Below are 22,234 nucleotides of genomic sequence, written 5' to 3'. Positions count from 1 at the left end.
ATCTTATTTAATCCTCTTCATAACTCAATAATGTGGACATTACTGTGCCCCTTTCCAGATGAAGATTGTCAGGCTAAGGAAGCTTCTATGTGTTTATGTGTTGCTCAAGTTGTGGAAGTGCCAGGATTTAAGCTCTAAAAGCTTACTCTTTTTATTACAACACTAGAGTCTTTTGATGGCTATGGCAGCAAGCATGTGAACTACTATAAAATATTACCATTAACATTTAAGTAGATTGTTTTTGCACTTCTAGTTAAAATTTCTAAAATCTCATTGTATGCACATTGAAAAAATCATATTTATCCAAACCGTGACACACACTTGATATAACCTTTTGGGAACAGTCTTTTCCATATATTTTTAAACTACTTTTAGTAGTAGACATTTTCCTTGCACTTTGTATTTACCCTATTTAACCAGCTCTATTTTAATTATCTATGTCCTTCATGACAGTGGGGGTATATTTGGGCAGAGCCTCCATTTGCTCACTACCACCTACCCAGGAAAGATCACTATGCTTGGTGCATAGGGTTTGCTAAATATTTATTGGATTAATGAAATTAACTATGATATGAAAAAGGAGCATAAGAATAATAAGAATAAAAATTTATGTTACTGTCAAGAGAAATACTATAATAGAAAGATCCTAAAACAAGAATGACCAGCCCACTGCCAAATTAAATTTCCCCCAAAACTTGCATCATTTCCTGTAGCCTCTCCCATTCTACCTCCACTATACAACCCAATCTGCAATAAGTAAAAGATATCATTTATAAACTAATCATGGTATATACCATTTATTAGCTATAGTCCATATAACTCTGCTTTAGTATTGTCCCTAATTTAATTGCTGTCAAACTCTGTATTTAACACTTCCAGCCCTAATAAGCTATACAGCCTAGTTTCAATGTTCATTTGGAGTTAAAGTATAAAAGTGGTAGCAACCACTTAACTCAAATGAAATAATTTGTATAACAGTTTTTTAATGTTATAAAATAAATCTTTCAACTTCTGAGAAATCCAATTTATTTCATTACCCTTTTGACCAAACAACAAGCATACCCTAAATTTTAGAAAATGACTGAAACCACCACATAAATTAACAAGGTTTTTTTCTATCTCCGGAGGGTGTGATTCACATTGTATTTAGTTTGAAGAGCATCCCTGAGGCTGTGCAAGGCAGCAGGCCTGACATAGAAGGCGATGGTGGCAGAGTCTCTGGTCTCTGTGTAGTCGATAAGATTTTCTGAGAAGTAGGAGACAGGGAAGTGGAAACGAACTTTGTTGCGCTTTATATTGATGCTTGCTTAGTGGCAGGCATTGTGTTATTTAGACAGTCTGTATTCCTTATCATGATTAATCTTCACATTTTATGGTTGAAGGAATCAAATTTTGGAAGGAATAAGCAAATTGACATAGATAGCTAAGTGGCAAAACATGTGCTAACCTATGTGATTCATCTGCCTCCATAGCCTAAAATTTTTCATAATTCATAGGTGATTTTAGAACAATTAAAGGGCTTGCATGTCTTGCACCTGGATGTGGACTTTGAAGGCAATAAGGCAACATAAGAAGCTTTATTCAGGATCATAAGACGATTTTATTGAGATTTTAGAAAAATAACTGGAAAAGTGAGTAGAATAGGTATTGGGTAGAATTTACTGGAAAGGCCAAGAGCCTCAAAATGCCCATCAATTATACTACTTTCTTAGAAAGAAAGAAACCCTAAGGCATTATTTCTGAAGGCAGGTGATGTGGCTTCCAGAACCAAGTGTATGAAGTTGGTTTCAATAATTGGTAGTTGCCTGTACCAAAAGCTTCCAATAAGAAAATAAAATTTGGCTGAAGAACAAACATTTCAATCAAATGCTGTCTCCCTGGGATATGTGGGAGTGAGAGGCAGACAGAGAAGTGGAGATAGCTGAATGTGTGTTAGGTAGAAGAGGGACAGGAGCAGTGACAGGAATGCCCCAAGGAAGAGTCCCAAGCCCCTGCAGGGGTATGACAGGGACAGGAGCTGGAGGCAAGGACAATGATAAATAAGCTACACATTAAGAGTCTAGGGGAACAACATCCTGACCTTGTGGCTTCTAAGACCTTGGGGCTGACAAATTAAGAAGCACACATATAGAGCCTGTGCTCTCCTCTTCCTCCTCTGCCCCTGGGGATGACGTCTAGACTCATTATAACCCATTTGCCTTGCAGTACAGCCTACCCAGTAGAGGAAGGCTACCATGACAGTTTTGGTACAAACCTTGTAGGGTCAAACCCTACCCGATTCTGTAGGAGGACTTCCCCAAATGATGGTAGGGAGTCTCCATTAGAGATCACCCCACTGTACATCACAGCTTCTTCCAGTCCAGAAAGAGATCCAAGGAATCTCCATTCCCAAGACAGTGTAAGGTCAATTCCACCTCCTGGAACCTGTCTGCTCTCCCACCTGGAGAGTGTTATTTGCTTTAATAAACTGCTCTGTGCTTGCTACTTTCCTTCTGGGTGTCTTTATTTGGCATGGATATCCACATAAATCTTTTATGGGGAATCCAAGGACTGAGATCCCCATTCCCACAACACCCAGACTCTCCCACCAGGAACATAAGCATTAGAAGAATATCCCAATGCCCTCAACTATTTGAATATCAGCAGAAGGATTGTTGCTCCTTAGGACTGCGGGTATGTCTCCCTCTAAAGCTGATACTGGTCCAAACCTTTCTGATACATGTTGTAAGATCTATATTTTAGGAGGTCATGGGGAGAAGAGGAGGAAATACTTAGGAAATCTTTCATAGTGCTATTTTTTGGTTACCCTGTGAAAAATGGAAGACATGCAAATTATATTTTCCATTCATACCTGGCAAAAAGTTGCAGTATGTATCACCCTTTTAGACACACATCTGCGTTTTTAACATAATTGCTCTTCACAGATCTTTAATGACTTGATGTCAATTGAAGATTATTTTTTTCTTGGCTCTGGATCTAGCTAAACAAACACACAAACGAAAAGCAAAACAAAACACAACCACTCTTTACAAAATTCCCTTTCTGTACTAAGTAAGACTAGCTTCACACATTTTAAAGTTGTTTCCAGAGTCATTCTTTAATATTTTTCCTTTTATTCAGAAAAATAGAAGCTATTTATTTTGAGCAATGTATTATTTGGATAGGCTTCTTTCAATGCTCTTCGCTAATATTCTGGTTGAAGTCATATAAAATTTGCAAATGTAATCTTGGATTAATCTTTGCAAGACTAACTTTTCTAAAAGTATCGTAACCATCAGGAATACAATGTTTTAAAACCCTGAATAATTTAATCTTTAAATTGTTTCTGTGACCCGAGTTATATTTTCATAAATCAAAAACAAACAAGCACATTACTAATATCAGCATATCATTGTTTACAAAAAGTAACTTCTCATAGATCACAGTTTAAACACAAAGGTTCTCTCTACTGATAACACAATGAAATACTATTCATCTTACTCGTTTAAATGGGTCATTTTACCAAAATTGGAAAAAAGTCTATTAAGTCTAGCAATATCTAGCCATGATTTGTGTATTCACAGAATATGATTAATCATTGTATTTCTTGAAAATTTAGAGCCATAAATGGAAATTCCATCTGTGGTACTATGAATTTCCAAAAGAATGGAAATGAAGAGTTTCTCTTTTCAAAGTACTTAGATTCTTCAAATAAGCTTTTATCTTCCTAGACAATAATAAAACTTAGTATAAAATGGTAGAAACAGTTTAGTGCTTCTACTTGACAGTAAGAATAACAAAGATTATTATACACATTACAAATAAAATATACCTTAACTCTTAATGAAATACTGTCTATGCATTTCTAGAAAAAACACAATATTACTATTGAGTTATATTATGGATAGTTTTTTTTTTTGGATAATAATTATAGATTGACATATTCACTCATTGTTATTATTATTGTATCCCCATAATTTCTACCCTGTATATAATCACTGGCTAATAAAAATGTATTTTAACAATATATATTTTCAACAAAACAAACATTGCCTGCCAAACTTATACATGTATTTAATCACATTGCATAATTTTGTTTTATTTTATATATTTATTTTTTTCCATTGCATAATTTTAGTCTAAGGTTAGACCGGGTCTACCTTATATAGAAATGACTTACTGAAAAAATAGAAACATATGTATCCTAATCAAGATGCTATTTGATTTTTTAGACCTTTTTTTTTTTAACTTGGAAGAACTATAATTATTATTACTTTTTGCAGTTAATTCATCAAAATTTTCTTTGTAAGGTAATAGTGTTTAAACATACATTCATTACTAGATTCTAGGTTGGATACATAGATGACTAAGTCAGTCACTGCCTCTTGCAATTTAAAGTCTCATGAGCCATATCTTTAATAAAATGGAGTGAGTGCAACACAGGACTAGTAATAGAATGCTTCTTTCTCACGCAAAGGAACATATAATATAAATTATATTATCTGTAATCACCAAAGTGCTGGTGATTAGTTTCTCCAAAAAAGGAGAAAAAATAAAGTCCTGATTTGTAACATTTGCCAGTCTTTAAAATAAAAATGTTGCCACCATGGCTGATTTCAAGCTACCAATGTGATGTCATTGAACATGGACACATGGCTCACAGAAATGTGAAATCAGATATGCACTGGTTCCAGTACACCATTATCTGTTATACTTTGTATTGCATGATTTGTTTTGGTGGAACTTAGGTTTTTGAAATAAATAAACGTTACAAAAATCACCAGCTGAATTGATTTTTTAAGTTTAGGGAAGTCACTCAACTTCTATGGATCTCAGTTTCTTACTTTATAATATTCCTTTGATGCCCTATACCAATTTAAAATGTTGAAGAATTATGTAACTGATGATAATTGGAATGGCTGATTGCACAACTCTTTGTTGACTAGTTAGCATATCAGTAGTGGTGCCAGGTATCACAGAATTTATCTTTTTTCATGCCTTTTTGACACAATCCATGAGTGCAAATATTTTGAGATTACAACATTAAATTATCAATTTTATTTGAGGTTTTGAAAAATATTGTAGTGAAGACTTATGTAACATTGAGCCAAAGGCAATTAAAACCACTGACATTACCATCTTCTAACAGCTTTCTTTCTCCTTTAAGAAATAAAATTAAATATCTTTAAACTGGTTACTCCTTAGATTGCCTATCATTCTTTTCTCTCTCATTATGCTCCAAACATAAAGGCCCCTTGCTATTCCTTGAGAACATCAAATTACCTCAGACTCAGGATTTTGGATATGCCTCTTCCAGATAAAGTTATGTTTTTTCACACACACACACACACACACACACACACACACACACACACACACACTGTCTCTCTCTCTCTCTGTCTCTGTCTCTCTGTCTCTCTTTTAGTTGGGTAGAAGAAAAACATTACCTTCATGCACTCAACTGAACACTTTCTAGAGGGTAAGCTCCATCAACTAAATTGAATATATTCACATAGGAGTATTTTTAAATTCTTTTAGTGTTTATTCAGCTGAAGCTAATGCATTATAAGACATAGCTGGACAGAAAAATATGTAACAACTTTTCTGGTCCATGGCAAGAAAGGAGAAGGAGGCAGAATTTGTCTTCAAAAACAAGTAATTAACACTGATGTAGTTAGGATCACTAAGGATCCTTTTCATTTGTATCTATTTGTTGAATAAATAGACATCCAGTTATTTGTATTGGATTTGTTTTCTAGTTCAACAGCCTGGTTTTTGGCTACCCATACGTAGGTTTGTGAAAGATGTGTTGACATTTAATTTATGCATAGCTCAAAATCAATTTATTCTAGACAGAAAAAATTGGTTTTGGAAGAGAAGGTTGAGATTATAAATATAAGTGTTTTTTCTTGCAGATGGAGAAGTCTTCTATAGTGTCACTTTTACCAACTTTATAAACATTTTATGAGAGAGTCATGGATTATATATAGATTTAATTGTCAAGACAATAAAGATTTATGAGAAAAATTAAACTACAAAAAGAACGATAATTTTTGGTGGCTTCAAAATAGAATTAACAATATTTTTTTGTTGCTGAATGCCATAATAATAACTTGTCACATTATCAGTTGCCCTTTGTCATACCAGGATATTTGTGCTAAGTATCTTCTTTTGGATTTGGTTTTCTGCTTTGCATTAGTCTTCTTTTTCCTTTGTCTCTTTAAAGTTATATCTACCTCCATTAATATTTGACTCTAGATATTTTCTCCAGGACGCTTTGATGCAGATTAATTTGCCTGCAGAGAAATAGCAGAGACAGATACTTCTCTGACTTCTGAATTCTCACTTTCAAGAACAGTGAAATTAAAGGTTAACAAGGTACAAACAGATAAGTTATGTCATTGGTCTTGGAATCCATCTGCTATTGTACTTATAATAAAGTAAGTCATAAGGTCAAATGGGCAATTTGTTATTGATGTCCATTTGCTGATTTAGTTAATAAAAAACAAATTAGTTATCTCGTTCTGATTACTTGATAATTTTCTAATTCAAATTTAAACATAGTATTTTATCTACAGAAAAGAAAAACAATAATACAGCCTAATTTATGAGTTAAAACAACCACAGAATATCAATTATTCTATAAAAGGAAAATTTGATGGAGAATGTGGTATTGTGTTTTACTGAAGACCTGGATTGTGTTCATGATGACTGCATATAGTGACCTTGGAAATTTTATATGACCTCTTCAAGGTTCACTATCTTCCTCTGTAAAATGTAAATAAAATAATATCTGTTTCATAGAATCACTGTGAGGATTCAGTGAAATAAAGTATGAACAATTTTTAGTACAACAGTTGGCTTAAAATCTTTATCTAAGGATCTAGAACCTGGCAAGGGAAAACATTCTAATTTCTTGGGCTCTAACCTACAGAAATAGGGGTAACTTAAAATAGAAACATCTAAATGCAAGGGTCTCCTGGGTGATACTTCTCCTTGAGCTCATCTCCAAGCCACACAAAAACCTGAGAATTGTGCTGAATCCTTCCTACTTATGTGATCTTGGCTCCTCCAATCAGATAATATAGCTAAATACTGTGAACATGTCCACAGTTAGGAAATATTTAGCTATGTAAAATGTAGAGGAAATTTAGAAATAAATTTATATTACCAAATCAGATTTATTGAAAGTTTAACATGTATTATTATATAAACCATACTTCTTGAATGTAATAAAATTCATTAAAGATAATGAAAGGGAAGACTTATTAAAATTTTGATAACCTCTATAGAATGCTTAGTTCAATATCTAGAATTATACTTGGGCAAGCTGCTTGCTTTCTATTTCTGCATACAGTGGTTTGGAAAATTCTAAGATTAGGTTGTTAAAGGAGAGTGCATGAAACTGCTGATTCATTACTTTTCTAATAATAAACTATGATGAGTAATTATAAATGATTATCAGGGAATAGAATGAGCAATAGCTATAATGAACACAGAGGGGGTACATTTCCAAAATAGCATGTGCCATATGTACACACAAATCCAATTATTCAAGTAATGTACAAATCACTCAAGCCATGTTTTGCAAATCAGCAAACTTTTTAAAGTTCCTTCTAATGAGAAGTTTGTTGATTGTTGCCCAGGGAAAAGTAAGGAGGATCTGAGTAGTACTTTCTGGAGAAAATTACAGCTGGTTTTGGATTTCTTTCCTTTAATCATCAAGAAAAATAATCATAAAGAAATTACATTTAGAGGCCTTTCGTTCCATAGTTAGGACTCACATCAAGCATCTAATATATTAATTAGAGCCCTCTGAGGGGCTATATAGATCTAACTTGCTACCCTTTCATGAAGAAAAGTTAAGGTATATATGTTTACTTCTACAAGTTGATTTTTTGCATTGTTTTCATCTAATGCCTTAACTGTGCCAGTTCTGTATATTCTAAAGGAACTTCTTTATAAATTGGAACAAATAACAAAAGACCACATAGTTTGTGGATTGAATTGAAGTTTTAACCATCTCCCTTTCTAGCTAGAAAACTCTTAAGATACAACCATAGCAGAGTTTACTATTTCTTCCTATAGTCCCCCACATATAAATGATTTAACATGCATTTATCACCCTTTTTGTTATCTGCCTACTAATGTTTTTTCAAACTAAGTACCGATCAAGGATATAACTTTATTAATTATGATATCCCTAGTACAACACCTTATAACTCTTAGTAACTTAATAAATGTTTGCTGAGTGAATAAGTCTCCTTCACCATAAAGAAATATATATTACTATGCAGCTATTTTTTTAGGGTTACATGAGATACATATAAAAGCATCAAAGACAGGGCTTAAAATATAGTGAGTACTCAATATTTAACTATGCTTATGGACAGATTATTAGCTTTTCCAGTATTACTTCTTTCATTTTTTTTTCATAAACTAGTCATATTATTCTCACAAATTAACCTCCATTTCTGTTTCTCTTGTGGGGTCATTTGCTAAAATACTAAAATGCAATCTACATTTGGTAGCTGCAGTGACCTCTACAAGACATTCATTAAATTCATTCACTTCTGTCATTTTAACAATTATTATTGCAGCATTTTCCAATCTTTTTTTACATCTTTGTTTTACCCAATCTTGGATTTTTCATAAAGGTCTTCTCTATTATGTCTTCCCCTATCTATAAAATAAAACTACAAGTACATACCAACTCTTGATTTATTTTGTCTGTTTACAGGCAAACTTAACTCCAACTAAAAAAAAAAAAAACAAAAAAACTGAAAAATAAAAAATATCCGATCAGGAGCACCTGGATAGCTCAGTTTGTTAAGCACTGACTCTTTATTTCAGCTCAGGTCATGACCTTAGGGTCATGAGTTGAAGCCCTATGTTGGGTTCCAAGCTGGTCAGGAAGTCTGCTTAAGATTCTCTCACCCTCTGCCCTGCCTCATCCCCCTGTTCCTACTCACACTCACTTTCTCTCTAAGATAAGTAAATAAATAAATAAAAATAAAAATAAAAAAATATCTGACCAGAATAATAACAAAGTAATGAAAATTCTGGACATATCAATTATATTATTTCAACAAATAAGAATGACAATCAGACTGTGAACAAAAAACTAATTCAGTATTATTGAAATCAGAAAGTACATAAAGAGAATCACAGATTGGTCTACTCTTCAGGACCATACATGATGCTTTACCAAGAAAGGAAGTTGGCCAGGGATCTATTTCAGGTTCTTATAGAAGTTGATTGTCTAGATAGACAGAGAGATATAAATATAGCTATAGATATATAGTGTTGATAAATTTGTATGATATGTACTTAATATGATGTAATTGTTGAAAATCATATTTTACCTCTGTGATATTCTCCCCAAAATCCAGGATCTCATTCTCATCATTAGAAAAACATCAGACAAAAAGGAATTCAAAGATATTCTACAAAACATTTACCAAACAAACTGTCAGGGTCATCAACAACTAGGAGGAAGGAAGAAATTCATAATCTAGAGGAGCCTGGCCCTTGGCATCAGAGTTCAAGAGTTGAACATTGACCTTGTATCTTCCTGCTTTTAGATCTTATGCAAATTGTCAAAATATTTGAGATGCTCTTTTTTTTCACCTATAAAATTAGAATGACAGTATCGGAGCCAAAGGCTTTATATTAAATGAGATAATCTAAGTAAAAGACCTAGATGCCTAGAACGTTGAAGGCAGTAAGTAGATACTGGCTCTCTCCTTCCTTCTCCTTCAAGCTCTACCAGCAGCTTAATCTATTCTAAAGTGCTCGAGGTTACATCACATTCCTGATAGTTAGCTATTACTTTACTCTTTTTTAATTATTAAAATAAAACATTAAAGGTGATTTGTTTATTGTTGGGATATTTATCTATAGCAGCCTTAAATATAAACTGAATTTAATGACAGAAGTAGTTTCCTTGAAAATGCTTTCCTCCAATTAAAAAAAAATCACAGTTTTGATTGTTTTGCTATTAATTCTTTAGGTTATATATACCATTCTCTTATGATAGTATCTTCTTTTTTCCTAGTTAATTTTAAATGTCCTACACTTTAACTCCAAAGTGAAACATTACATATACTAACATTTACAAAATCTTAAGAATGCTAACTGATTGAGCTTTATAAGGAGAGTTTGTGGTTTATAACCACAAACATAAATGACACTTGAATATTTACTGGGTTTGTAAAAATGGCAAGAGTCACAATCATCTCATTATAGACAATGAGAATTTTCCTATATTTTATTTAGAAACAAAAATGACTTTAAGAATTGCAAGCCATTTAGATATTTCACAGAATTTTTATTTCCTCTTTATGTTGTGTTTTAGAAAAGTCTGACCTACCCTATTGTGCTTCCTTTAAACATAAGCACAAAATAATCACTAGTTTGAAAATTATATCATATCAGTTTCTCACAAACCATGAGAAAGCTAGCATCTACTTTGATTCTGGAATAGAAGAAAAATAAAGTTAGTCTATAATTTCAGCCTAGTGCTTATTTTGTATTTTGGAGGAGGACAACTTTAATGTGAATCATAGGTAATTCCTTGGTTGTGGTAATGTTTCAAAAATACATTGGATCTTAAAAATGAAATCCCTTATACACTTCCTTCAAAGTATTTTGCAGTGGGATTACAGAAAAGTAACATAAAATATTTCTAAACAATTTTTCCCTTGCTTGCTGTTGACTTTAATTTTATTCAGCCAAAAATATACACAAGTTGATACTCAATAATACTAAATTGACTACAATTTCTCTTTCTCCTGAGGAATATGTTTCATTATCCACTTACACCCATTATTTGTGAATAAAGAGGGTATTTTGTATATTGGCAAAGATATAGAAGACATGAAACTTCCCTGATGTAATTTCAGCTAATTAAATACTCATTAAGAAAGAAATAGAAAATGCCTGAGAACTTGCTTAAGTAATTTTAATTTTTAATCATTTTATTCTCTCACTAATTAAACAGGTTGATGTGTACCTATAGGCTATTTACCTAGTTTCTTACATTTTACCCTATAATTTAGTGTGTGCCACTAATAAAAGCATGATCGTTTTTGAAGATGTTCAGATTTTTCCCACATTGTTTTATTTTTAAGTACAATGCTTGTATAATTCCCATAGATTTGCTATATACTTTTATATACTTCCCTTCAATTCTACAAAAACAGAATTGTGGTAACCCTAATATTTAAGAAACAGGTAAGATGGAGGAAGAAGATTCACTAAAAAGGAGGACAAATAAATGGTAAATGACACAAAAAGACGATCATAATGGAAAAACAATAAGACACAGTTAAAAAGTATGGCCTAATGTCTATGAATACTCAGGATGGAATCCCAGCTTTGACTATTTATAAGCTGTGTGACCTATCTGATTTATCCAGCTCTCTGAACCTTGGTTCTTCCAACTCTAAATAAGTTATAATGCTAATTACCTTAAATAATTGTAAGGATTAATAATACTGACTATATCACATTTATCACAGTGTCTGGCACGTGACTGTGGCTGCCAATTAATTCTGGATCACCCTTCACTAACTTCTTTCCAGAGTTTAGCTATAAATAATGTCATCCCAATTTAACATTAAAGAAAACTGAGACTTATCATCCTATCTCCATTTTTATGTATTATAAATTAGGGATAATTATTTTATTGTCCTGCCAATTCCACATAAATGGTCTGGGAATAAATCAATTTCAGTATTGCAGATGAAAGTATGTTGTCAACTACACAATGTTGTAAATGTCCTAGAAGAGGCACCTGCGTGCACATAAATCATCAGATTCTCAGCAAATATGGCAGCACCAAGGTATAAGTCTGGTGCTTTGCATTCTAATTCAAATTTGTTCATTCTGAAAGTGTTTTTATTTTTATAAGACCAAAAAGTACTTCCACATTATGTCAAGTTCTGAAAACTTAAAGTAGAAAGATAACAAAGAAGTGGAAGTTAATGGATACATTTGTGATACATTTTAAAGTTAGAATGGAGGGCAGCCGGAGGGGCTCAGCAGTTTAGCCCCACCTTCAGCCCAGGGCCTGATCCTGGAAACCCAGGATGGAGTCCTACGTCAGGCTGTTTCTCCCTCTGCCTGTGTCTCTGCCTCTCTCTCTCTCTCTGTGTCTCTCATGAATAAATAAATAAAATCTAAAAAAAAAAAAAAAGTTAGTATGGAAAGGACATTTATTCTAGCATTTCCAAATATCCATGTTATTTTTGTGATTAATAGTAAAACAACTAGATTTGAATATCAGGTTTTTAAATCACTATTATACTCATTCTTAATAGTTTTTACACACAAGGCTAACTTCATCTTCCACATTATAGAGGAAATTAAAAAAACAAATTTGGAAACTTAGAAATATGTTAGGGCCTTAAAATACATAGATTTAAAAATACAAAAGGTACTATTCACTTTGGTTGAGTAAGCTATTAAATAATTTATTTTAACAGCGACATAATTTAGGGGCACTGGGATGGCACAGTCAGTTAAGCATTTGACTATTGGTTTTAGTTCGGGTCATGATCTCAGGGTAGTAAGATCAAGACCTGCATTGGGCTCCATGCTGAGCATGGAATCTGCTTGAAATTCTTTCTCTCTCTGTCCCTTGTGCTAGAGCTCTCTCTTTTTCTCTCTCTCTCATATAAATAAATAATTTAAAAAATTAAAATGACATAATTAAAATGCCTTTTTTCATTTTCCAGAATAAATAAATGGCATTTATATCAAAAATTAGAAGTAAAAATTAACTAAAATGGGATCCCTGGGTGGCGCAGCGGTTTGGCACCTGCCTTTGGCCCAGGGCGCGATCCTGGAGACCTGGGATCGAATCCCACGTCGGGCTCCCGGTGCATGGAGCCTGCTTCTCCCTCTGCCTGTGTCTCTGACTCTCTCTCTCTCTCTGTGACTATGATAAATAAATAAATAGAAAAAAAATTAAAAAAAAATTAACTAAAATAAAACCATTTTAAGATATAAATTTCTTTCATTTATCTTTTTAGTACTAACCATAAAACTATTTCACAGTTTCATAAAAATTTTAATGCCAGCTTAAGAATGAATGCTTGTTGGGCAGCCCTGGTGGCTCGGCGGTTTAGCGCCGCCTTCAGCCCAGGGGGTGATCCTGGAGACCCGGGATCGAGTCCCCCATCGGGCTCCCTGCATGGAGCCTGCTTCTCCCTCTGCCTGTGTCTCTGCCTCTCTCTCTCTGTGTCTCTCATGAATAAATAAATAAAATCTTAAAAAAAAGAATGAATGCTTGTTCATTAAATGCTTATTTAATATCATTAAGATTACAATGGGTATATTATGGGTACTTCGTTACCATGTTTTTCAGGATAATTGATAAAAAGAATTCAGATATCTGAAAACATAATCAGCACCTCTTGAAGCTTATTGGCAATTATTTCACTTTATTTAAAGCACACATGAAAAAATAACACAGGAAAAAGACTCTTGGAAACAATATAATTCAATGTAAGACGTATGCTTAGGGACGCTTGGGTGGTTCGATGTTTGAGCATCTGCCTTGAATTCAGGTCATGATCCTGGGGTCCTGGAATGAGTCCCGCATCAAACTCCCTGCAGGGAGCCTGCTTCTCCCTCTGCCTGTGTCTCTGCCTCTATCTCTATCTCTCAGGAAGATCAGTGAAACAAAGAGCTGATATCTGTCAATAGATGAGTGTATTGAGAATACTTTTTTTAAGTTTTATTTTTAAGCTAGTGAAAAAAAAAATGGGAATGACCTTAATATTTAAGTGGAATTTAACAAGTTATTTTGTAGTTTTAAGGAGGGGGGAAGTAACTTCAAATACCAGATGAATGAACAAGTTAAAATAATTTGTGAATAGCCTACCTAATCAAGGGACACTTTTGAGGCTAGCTTTGAGGGAAACTTCTCCAATATGGGGTAGCTATATATCATTAGATAATTCCACAAGAATATCCAGTCTATTCTTGTCCAGTGATATACATAGTGGAATATTACTCAACCTTAACTAGGAAGGGAATTGTATTGTTCATAACAACATGAATGAACCTGGAAAGCTAAGTGAAATAAGCCAGGCAGAGAGAGACAAATACTGTATGGTATCACCTATATGTGAAATCTAATCAAAGAAAAAAATGTCAAACTCCTAGAAACAGTAGAAAAGTGGATGCCAGGGCCTGGGGTGTGAGAGAAATAGGGAGAAGTTGGTCAAGAATACATACTTTCAGTTTAAGATAGCGTCTGAGAGTCTAATACATAATAATAATCATGCTGTATTAAACTGCTAAAATTTGCTAAAAGAGTAAAAATTAAATTCTCTCACCAAATATCTAACTAAAGGTAAACATGTGAGGTAATGGATGTGTTAATTTGATGGGTGGAATTCTTTCCAGAGTATGTGAAGCCATCATGTTGTATACTTTAAATACCATAGAGTTTTATTTGTTAATTACACCTCATTAAAGCTAAAAAATTCAATTACTCATATCTCACTACTGAAAAGCTAGATAGATAAAAATCCTAAGTTTGACACAATGTGGTAAGGACCTGAAATAAGACTCTTAATCTTGTGAGTCAAACTATATTTTTTAACATATTTTATGTACTCCATCAGCACATTACAAGTTAAAAAATGTCTTAAAATATTTTCTTCTTGAAAATAACAAGTATGTTTTTCTTTAAAAAAAAAAACTTCTGTTTTTCCATTTGGTGGCAAGGATTTCATCTTGTTTAACTATTAATTATTTCAACAATACTAATCAAATATTTACTATATGTCAGGCACTGTGCTATGTGTTAGTACAAGTAAGATAATTAAGGTATGTTTTAGCATCTAATATTTAGGACTGGATAGCCTAAGAGTTAAGAATTATGATAAACCTGGCTTAAAAATTAAATTTAGCTTGAATCCAAAAGTAATCAAACTTTCAGATTCGATTAAAGTAAAGGCCCAGTCTGGTTAATGTAATTTTTATTAATTAAAAAATCATTAAGGAATAACTAAATGAAATCCTGCACCATACCTTTCCAAATTAATTTAAATCTCTAATCATATTCTGTTCCTACCACTTGGGGCAAATTCCAGGTTCTGATTTACTTCTGCCTGTATTTTGACATTGCATATCCTATCAGGTATTCTGCTACTTTCTTTCTAAATGTTATTATGCCTAATCAACCATTTCCTTAAATCAATATTGTGTTTTATCTGTAAGATTAAAGTTATAGGACTTAATAATCCAAATTGTGGCTACTGTTGAATTATTATGTGAACTTCATTATACATAATACAGGTCCAGGTAGGATTTTTCTTGAAGATAGTGGTTATTTCTACTGTCCATTCCATTGAGATAAAGTTTAACCTGGAGTAGAAACGTCTTAAACTGGCTTATGGATAATTTTTTTTTTCATCTTTCTAAGTCTTAGGTGATGTGTGCTACAGCGAACTTGTTTAGGGGTGGGGGTGATGGAGGTAGGTTGAAAGATAAACCTATCCCTATCATATAAAGAGGTTGAGAACTAGGCACATGTGTGTGTATGTGTATGTGTGTGTGTGTGTGTGTGTGTGTGTGTGTGTTTACAAGTGATCCTAACTGCACATTTAGACCTAAGTCCTAAGGACAAAGCTGCATCTTACAACAATGGTTGTAACTGTTTTAGGTTTCTTTCATTTGGAGCTTTAAGTGCATACTTAACAATGTAGCAGTAGCTTCCATGTTGGTCTCATTATGAGCAGCATCTGATTTCAAAGGGCTTGTTCCAGGAAGCAGGACAAATCAGTTCATATTTATTGTTTGCCTATCATCCTAGGAACCTAAAAATACACTTCTGAACAAACATGACACCATATATGTTCTCAAGTAGCTCACAAGTGTGAAAAGTGCTGTTAAGAGAAACATAGGAACTGTGAAAGCATCTTTCAGAACATTAAAACTCACCGGAAGAGTGAGGGAACGTTTCCCTAATATGTAAGAGGTAGAAGAGCAAGTTCTCAATCCTGCCTGCACATTGGAATCACCTAAGAAGTTTTTAAAGACATGCTGATACATGGGTCTCACCCTTAGATGTTATTATTTTATTTGTCTTTGGTGCTATTTGGCTGAGATTTTTGAAAGCTCTATCAATGTACAGCCAAGGTTAAAGACCACTTTAACCTGTTCCAGGCAGTGGCAGCAGCAGCTTGGGAAAAACCAAGGACTGATGAGATCTGATGTGTTTTAGTACCTAAAATATTTCATCTTGGGTCTAAGAGAATGATGGAGCCAGAGGGTTACTGACAGCAAGGCTATACATCTGGGTAGTATAAGGCCTTACAAAAGAGTTAAAATCCACAGTTGGGTGTGGGGAAGGAATATTTCTGTGGATGGGATGAACATTTCATGATGACCAGGTGTTAGGGTGATAGCGAAACCAATTCTAACCATGTAGCACTAACATTCTATAGGTAATAATATACCATTACCCATTATACGTGGTTTAAAATCTATTCAAAATTAATGGATAGCTAATGGAAATGGTATCTAAAAATGAAATGAGGTTTATGAATTTTTCACAAATTTAACACCAGCTGACTTAGAACTAAGTTTCTTGTCATTCCAGTATAGTAATAAGGTATTTCTTAAAAAATACTATCCTTTGGGTATACAATGACACATGTATTGATAATAGATAATGCAAGAAAGAAGGTCTTAATTGGACAATAATGTAAAATTGGGGGTTTGATTTTTTTTTTTATTTATTCATGATAGACATAGAGAGAGAGAGAGAGAGGCAGAGACACAGGCAGAGGGAGAAGCAGGTCCCATGCCAGGAGCCCGACGCGGGACTCCATCCCGGGACTGCAGGATGGTGCCCTGGGCCAAAGGCTAACTGCTGAGCCACCCAGGGATCCCCTGGGGGGTAGATTTTAAAAGAACAATCACAATATTGATTAACTTTGATATATTCTTATGACTTATGCTTTTCCAAAGGTAAATAAATCTGTAAAAAAAAATATCTCTTGTTAATTTATTCTCCCAGTTATTCATGGTTTAGTGAAAGACAGATATGTGTTTAGGAAGAGAAGATACAGACTGGGGGAGGATAAATGGCTAGCTGGACAAGAGATTTATAGGGGACTAAAGTTTCAATAACATGAACAAAGTTTAAATAAAGGAAATCTTCCCCAGAAATAGCACCAGAAATCTGAGAAGAAAGCATGAATACAGAGAAAAAAATGGCCAAATAAGGTGAATTTTAATAGATGTTATTGTTTAATTGGCAATAAGAAGATGTTTAATCTCGGGGAGAATCTTTTGTTGCTTACCAATGTCTGACTGTTCTTAAGTATGGAGAATTTCATTCAGTTAGTTGTCTTTTCCCCACGCTTCCTAAATGCTTCAGAGGAAACTGATGTTATCCAGATTCCAGAGGTAAGCTCTGCTCTACTAAAGGGCAATGCTATCACCTCTCCACGGAGTTTGGTTCAGAAAAAGAGATTTGAGTCACTCAAACCATGGCATTGATCCTTGCTGTCAAAGATTTGTTCACAAGACTTTCACCCTAGAGAATTGTCTTAAAGATTCCAAATCAAAATTCCATAAATTCCTTTTTTTCCTAAAGATTATTTATTTATTTATTCATGTGAGACACAGAAAGAGAGAGAGAGAGGTGCAGAGACACAGGCAGAGAGAGAAGCAGGCTCTATGCAGGGAGCCTGATGTGGGTCTCAATCCCAGGTCTCCAGGATCATACCTTGGGCCAAAGGCAGTGCTAAACCTCTGAGCCACCTGGGCTGCCCCAGAAGTTCCTTTAAATAGCTACACAGGAGATATTCCTGCTCCTGTGTGGCAATGGAACTCAGATTTGCAATAGCTATTTTTAAAACATGTGGAAGCCTGTGTTAGGATGAAGCCGACTTGCAGAATGTACAACAGAGATATCTCATGTCAACCTTGAGACGAATCTCTCTTTAACTGTGGGCCTTCCTGTTATATGAATTGATAGGTCCTGTTTATTGTCTAAGCCATTTTCAGATTGGTTTGTCTCTGGCTTGCAGCAGCAGCAACAACAACAACAACAACAACAAAGCCTAAAAGAATATGCAAGCAATTTAAAGATAAAAGTAGACTTCATAATTTTGACCCCTTTTCTTCTAAATTTTGTCTAATATATCATGCCATTAGATTAATTTTCTGTACAATCTTGCCATAACTTACTTTTTCAGCAAATCACTTAATGTATTTTTCTCCTTTGCTAGCACACTAGTATACAATTACTGGTTCATGAATAAAATGGAATACTAATAATTTCTTCTCAGTTCAAGTCCAGTCAAGTGTATTCTGACCCAAGCTGGGTTTGGAAGAGACTTTTATTTTTCAAATGTGTTACTGTCCTTTTCATGGAGTTTATCTTAAAAATAATCCTCAGATGTTAAAGAAAAAGGAAGTTATTTTATGGCAAATAATAAACAGTTCAGATGATAATTGCAATATTTTTATTACCTTAACAAATAAACTGATATATTTATAGCGTCTTTTAAAAGCAAATGTAGGGCATCCTGGGTGGCTCAGCGGTTAAATGTTGCCTTCAGTCCAGGGCAAGATCCTGGGGGCCGGGGACCGAGTCCCATGTCAGGCTCTCTGCATGGAACCTGCTTCTCCCTCTGCCTGTGTCTCTGCCTCTCTCTCTCTCTCTCTCTTTCTGTGTCTCTCGTGAATAAATAAATAAAATCTTTAAAAAATAAATAAAAGCAAATGTATAGACAAGAGGAAGAGCATAGCAAGATTAGGATAAGGTTGAATTGGTTTCTTTGCTTAAGATAAAATAAATTGTACTAAAATAGTACAATGAGAACTTTTTAGACTGAGAAATCTACTATGGGTCTCCCATCCAAGTACTAACCAGGCCCAACCCTGCTTAGCTTCGCAGATCAGACGAGATTGGGCGCATTCAGGGTGGTATGGCTGTAGACTGGAAGAAAGACAGTCTCTTCAGTAAATGGTGCTGGGAAAATTGGACATCCACATGCAGAAGAATGAAACTAGACCACTCTCTTGCACCATACACAAAGAGAAACTCAAAATGGATGAAAGATCTAAATATGAGACAAGATTCCATCAAAATCCTAGAGAAGAACACAGGCAACACCCTTTTTGAACTCAGCCACAGTAACTTCTTGCAAGATACATCCACGAAGGCAAAATAAACAAAAGCAACAATGAACTATTGGGACTTCATCAAGATAAGAAGCTTTTGCACAGCAAAGGATACAGTCAACAAAACTAAAAGACAACCTACAGGATGGGAGAAGATATTTGCAAATGACATATCAGATAAAGGGCTAGTTTCCAAGATCTATAAAGAACTTATTAAACTCAACAGCAAAGAAACAAACAATCCAATCATAAAATGGGCAAAAGACATGAAGAGAAATCTCACAGACGAAGACATAGACATGGCCAACAAGCACATGAGAAAATGCTCTGCATCACTTGCCATCAGGGAAATACAAATCAAAACCACAATGAGATCCCACCTCACACCAGTGAGAATGGGGAAAATTAACAAGACGGGAAACCACAAATGTTGGAGAGGATGTGGAGAAAGGGGAACCCTCTTACACTGTTGGTGGGAATGTGAACTGGTGCAGCCACTCTGGAAAACTGTGTGGAGGTTCCTCAAAGAGTTAAAAATAGACCTTCCTTACGACCCAGCAATTGCACTGATGGGGATTTACCCCAAAGATTCAGTTGCAATGAAATGCCGGGACACCTGCACCCCATGTTTTTAGCAGCAATGTCCACAATAGCCAAACTGTGGAAGGAGCCTCGGTGTCCATCGAAAGATGATGGATAAAGAAGCTGTGGTCTATGTATACAATGGAATATTCCTCAGCCATTAGAAACGACAAATACCCACCATTTGCTTCAACGTGGATGGAACTGGAGGGTATTATGCTGAGTGAAGTAAGTCAATCTGAGAAGGACAAACAGTGTATGTTCTCATTCATTTGGGGAATATAAATAATAGTGAAAGGGAATAGAAGGGAAGGGAGAAGAAATGTGTGGGAAATATCAGAAGGGGAGACAGAACATAAAGACTCCTAACTCTGGGAAAGAACTAGGGGTGGTGGAAGGGGAGGAAGATGGGGGTGGGGGTGAATGGGTCATGGGCACTGAGGGGGGCACTTGACGGGATGAGCACTGGGTGTTATTCTGTATGTTGGCAAATTGAACACCAATAAAAAATAAATTTATTATTAAAAAAAGAAATCTATTATGGGTAATGGAACAAAAAAAAAAGTTTCTCATATCACTTCCCAGTGTATAGAACTGCTATGCGGTTCTTCTTAAGCTCATGAATCAATTCTATCATTGTTCAAATTTTGCTGGAATATATCCTAACTTTACTCTTGTCTGGACTTCTTGTTTGAGGGGGTGAAATTCACTTAGGAACATTCCCATTTGCAATCAAATATCGGTGAGTTTCAGAAAAGTACAGTTTGGCAAATTCCAGAGTGTTTGCAAAACTATTACTATGTTTTTTAAAAAAGTACATTTGTATTTTTACAACTTGAACCAGTTTGCCCAAATTGTTTAAAAGTGAAGGATGCCACATAGGGATGCATTATTTACAGGACTTGAGAAGGCATTAGGAAAACAGGCTTAAAGTGCTGCATTTGCATTAAAGCACAGCTTTATTGCCATACAAACAGTGCCTCTCTTGAAATGGAAATTGTTAATAAATTTAGTACTTTATAGCTTTGCCTTGTAAAAAGCTTTTTGAGGAGTGGAGGGATCATTTTCCCTTGATGGAACAGCACTATCATTGTTCAGCTACAGCAAATGGAAGGATGACTAGGGAATCAGCAATGCGCTAGTAATGTTTCAGATTGATGTGTTTTATCACCCGTGGAACTTGGATGAAATTCTCCTGGTCTTTTTAATACTCTTTCTTAGAGGCTGAACTTCAAATTTCCTCTTTTATGTGAAAGGAATTTAAAAAGACTTTAGAGCCTGGGTGCATCAACCATGGCAGTGCCATACCCAGCAGTCTTGACATCTGCACAGGCCTTCTGTGTCCCTGGTAGCTTCCCTGCCACTGTTGGAAACATGTCATTATCATCAGATGATCTTCCATGTGGAAAAGCCCAGGGTAAAACAGCTTCTGCCTTGTTAAAGATAAGCATTTCCGAATACTGTACATTACAAATCACAGTGGCTGTAGAAAATCGCAAAGATTTGAGATCAATTATAGGTGCTCCTGGCCAGTAAACTAATAATATATTTTCTCAAGATATGTAGGCTTACTGTAACAAATGTACTTCTGAACCTAAATGTCTGAGAATTCAATAAATACTGACTGTGGGCAGGTAGTAATTCCCTTGAATAACTTGTTTGATACTGAATTTATCATTCATCTTATATAAAATCACTCAGAATTTAAATCTGGCAAAAACCAACAACTTGACATAAAATACAGTCTGTATCCCAATATTTTCTATGTAGTAAATTAAAAATAAACAATTTCTACAGTATTTTGTATTTTTGTTCTATTTAGTGCATAACCACAAATGTATGGGATCAGACTGTCAGAAAAATAATAAAACCAGTCACTCATCATTTCTTCAGGTCTTTTGGTTCCTATTGCTTTGATGGCTTTGAATATCCACATACAAAAGAGAATAATAAAAATGATGACTTCATTTCTGTAAAAATATCTTTAATAGAATAAAGGTTATGTACAGACACTAGTGAGCTATGCTTTGCCTGATTCTTCTGACTTGTGTGAAAATGGGATGTGTATTACTTAATCCTTTTAGAAGCTGAGCTCCCCAAATAAGAAACATTAAAGGACAGTAAAGAAACCAGATCTCCTGTCTCTGTCTCGTGAAAGCCACAGGTTGATGAACTAATATTGTCAATTGTTTATTCATGATAACATAGAAGAGACAGCAGGTGCATATGAAAAAGAGCAAATAGATGATCTAAAAGCACATACAGATGCTTGTTATCTTTTCTCAGAAAATATAGGAAAGACAATTGGAACTGTTATGACTATAGATCACATCTTAATCTGGGGTCTGTCAATTTAGCAGTAGAGTAGTGGTTTCTAATCTTTAACAACAAAGGTCTCCTTAATTATAATTTCCCTTTTTCTCTGAATCCTCATCTCTCTGCATCTTCCCATGAGCTTGAATCTAGCACATTTTTGTCTTGTAGATTTCATTTTTAGGTAATAATTATTTTCTGT

At 34.5% G+C, this 22,234-nt stretch overlaps 1 protein-coding gene across 4 annotated transcripts in view; it reads right to left on the bottom strand.

Moving 5' to 3' along the window:
• CNTN5 (contactin 5) overlaps positions 1-22,234 on the bottom strand; it is a 1,288,935-nt gene that overhangs the window by 868,981 nt on the left and 397,720 nt on the right. The window contains exon 1 of one of the 4 annotated variants that reach the window (XM_072726269.1): positions 2,852-2,980. The exons of the other annotated variants lie outside the window; for them this stretch is intronic. The gene's annotated coding sequence lies outside the window, so the exon portion shown is untranslated. Of the gene's footprint in view, positions 1-2,851; positions 2,981-22,234 lie in introns of those variants that run through there. 4 annotated transcript variants of the gene reach the window in all.

Source organism: Vulpes vulpes, chromosome 11 (assembly GCF_048418805.1).
Source record: "Vulpes vulpes isolate BD-2025 chromosome 11, VulVul3, whole genome shotgun sequence".
In the NCBI taxonomy this organism is placed as follows: Eukaryota; Metazoa; Chordata; class Mammalia; order Carnivora; family Canidae; genus Vulpes; species Vulpes vulpes.
The sequence above is the reverse complement of the archived record's forward strand: the minus strand, read 5'-3'. Positions and strand labels throughout refer to the sequence as shown.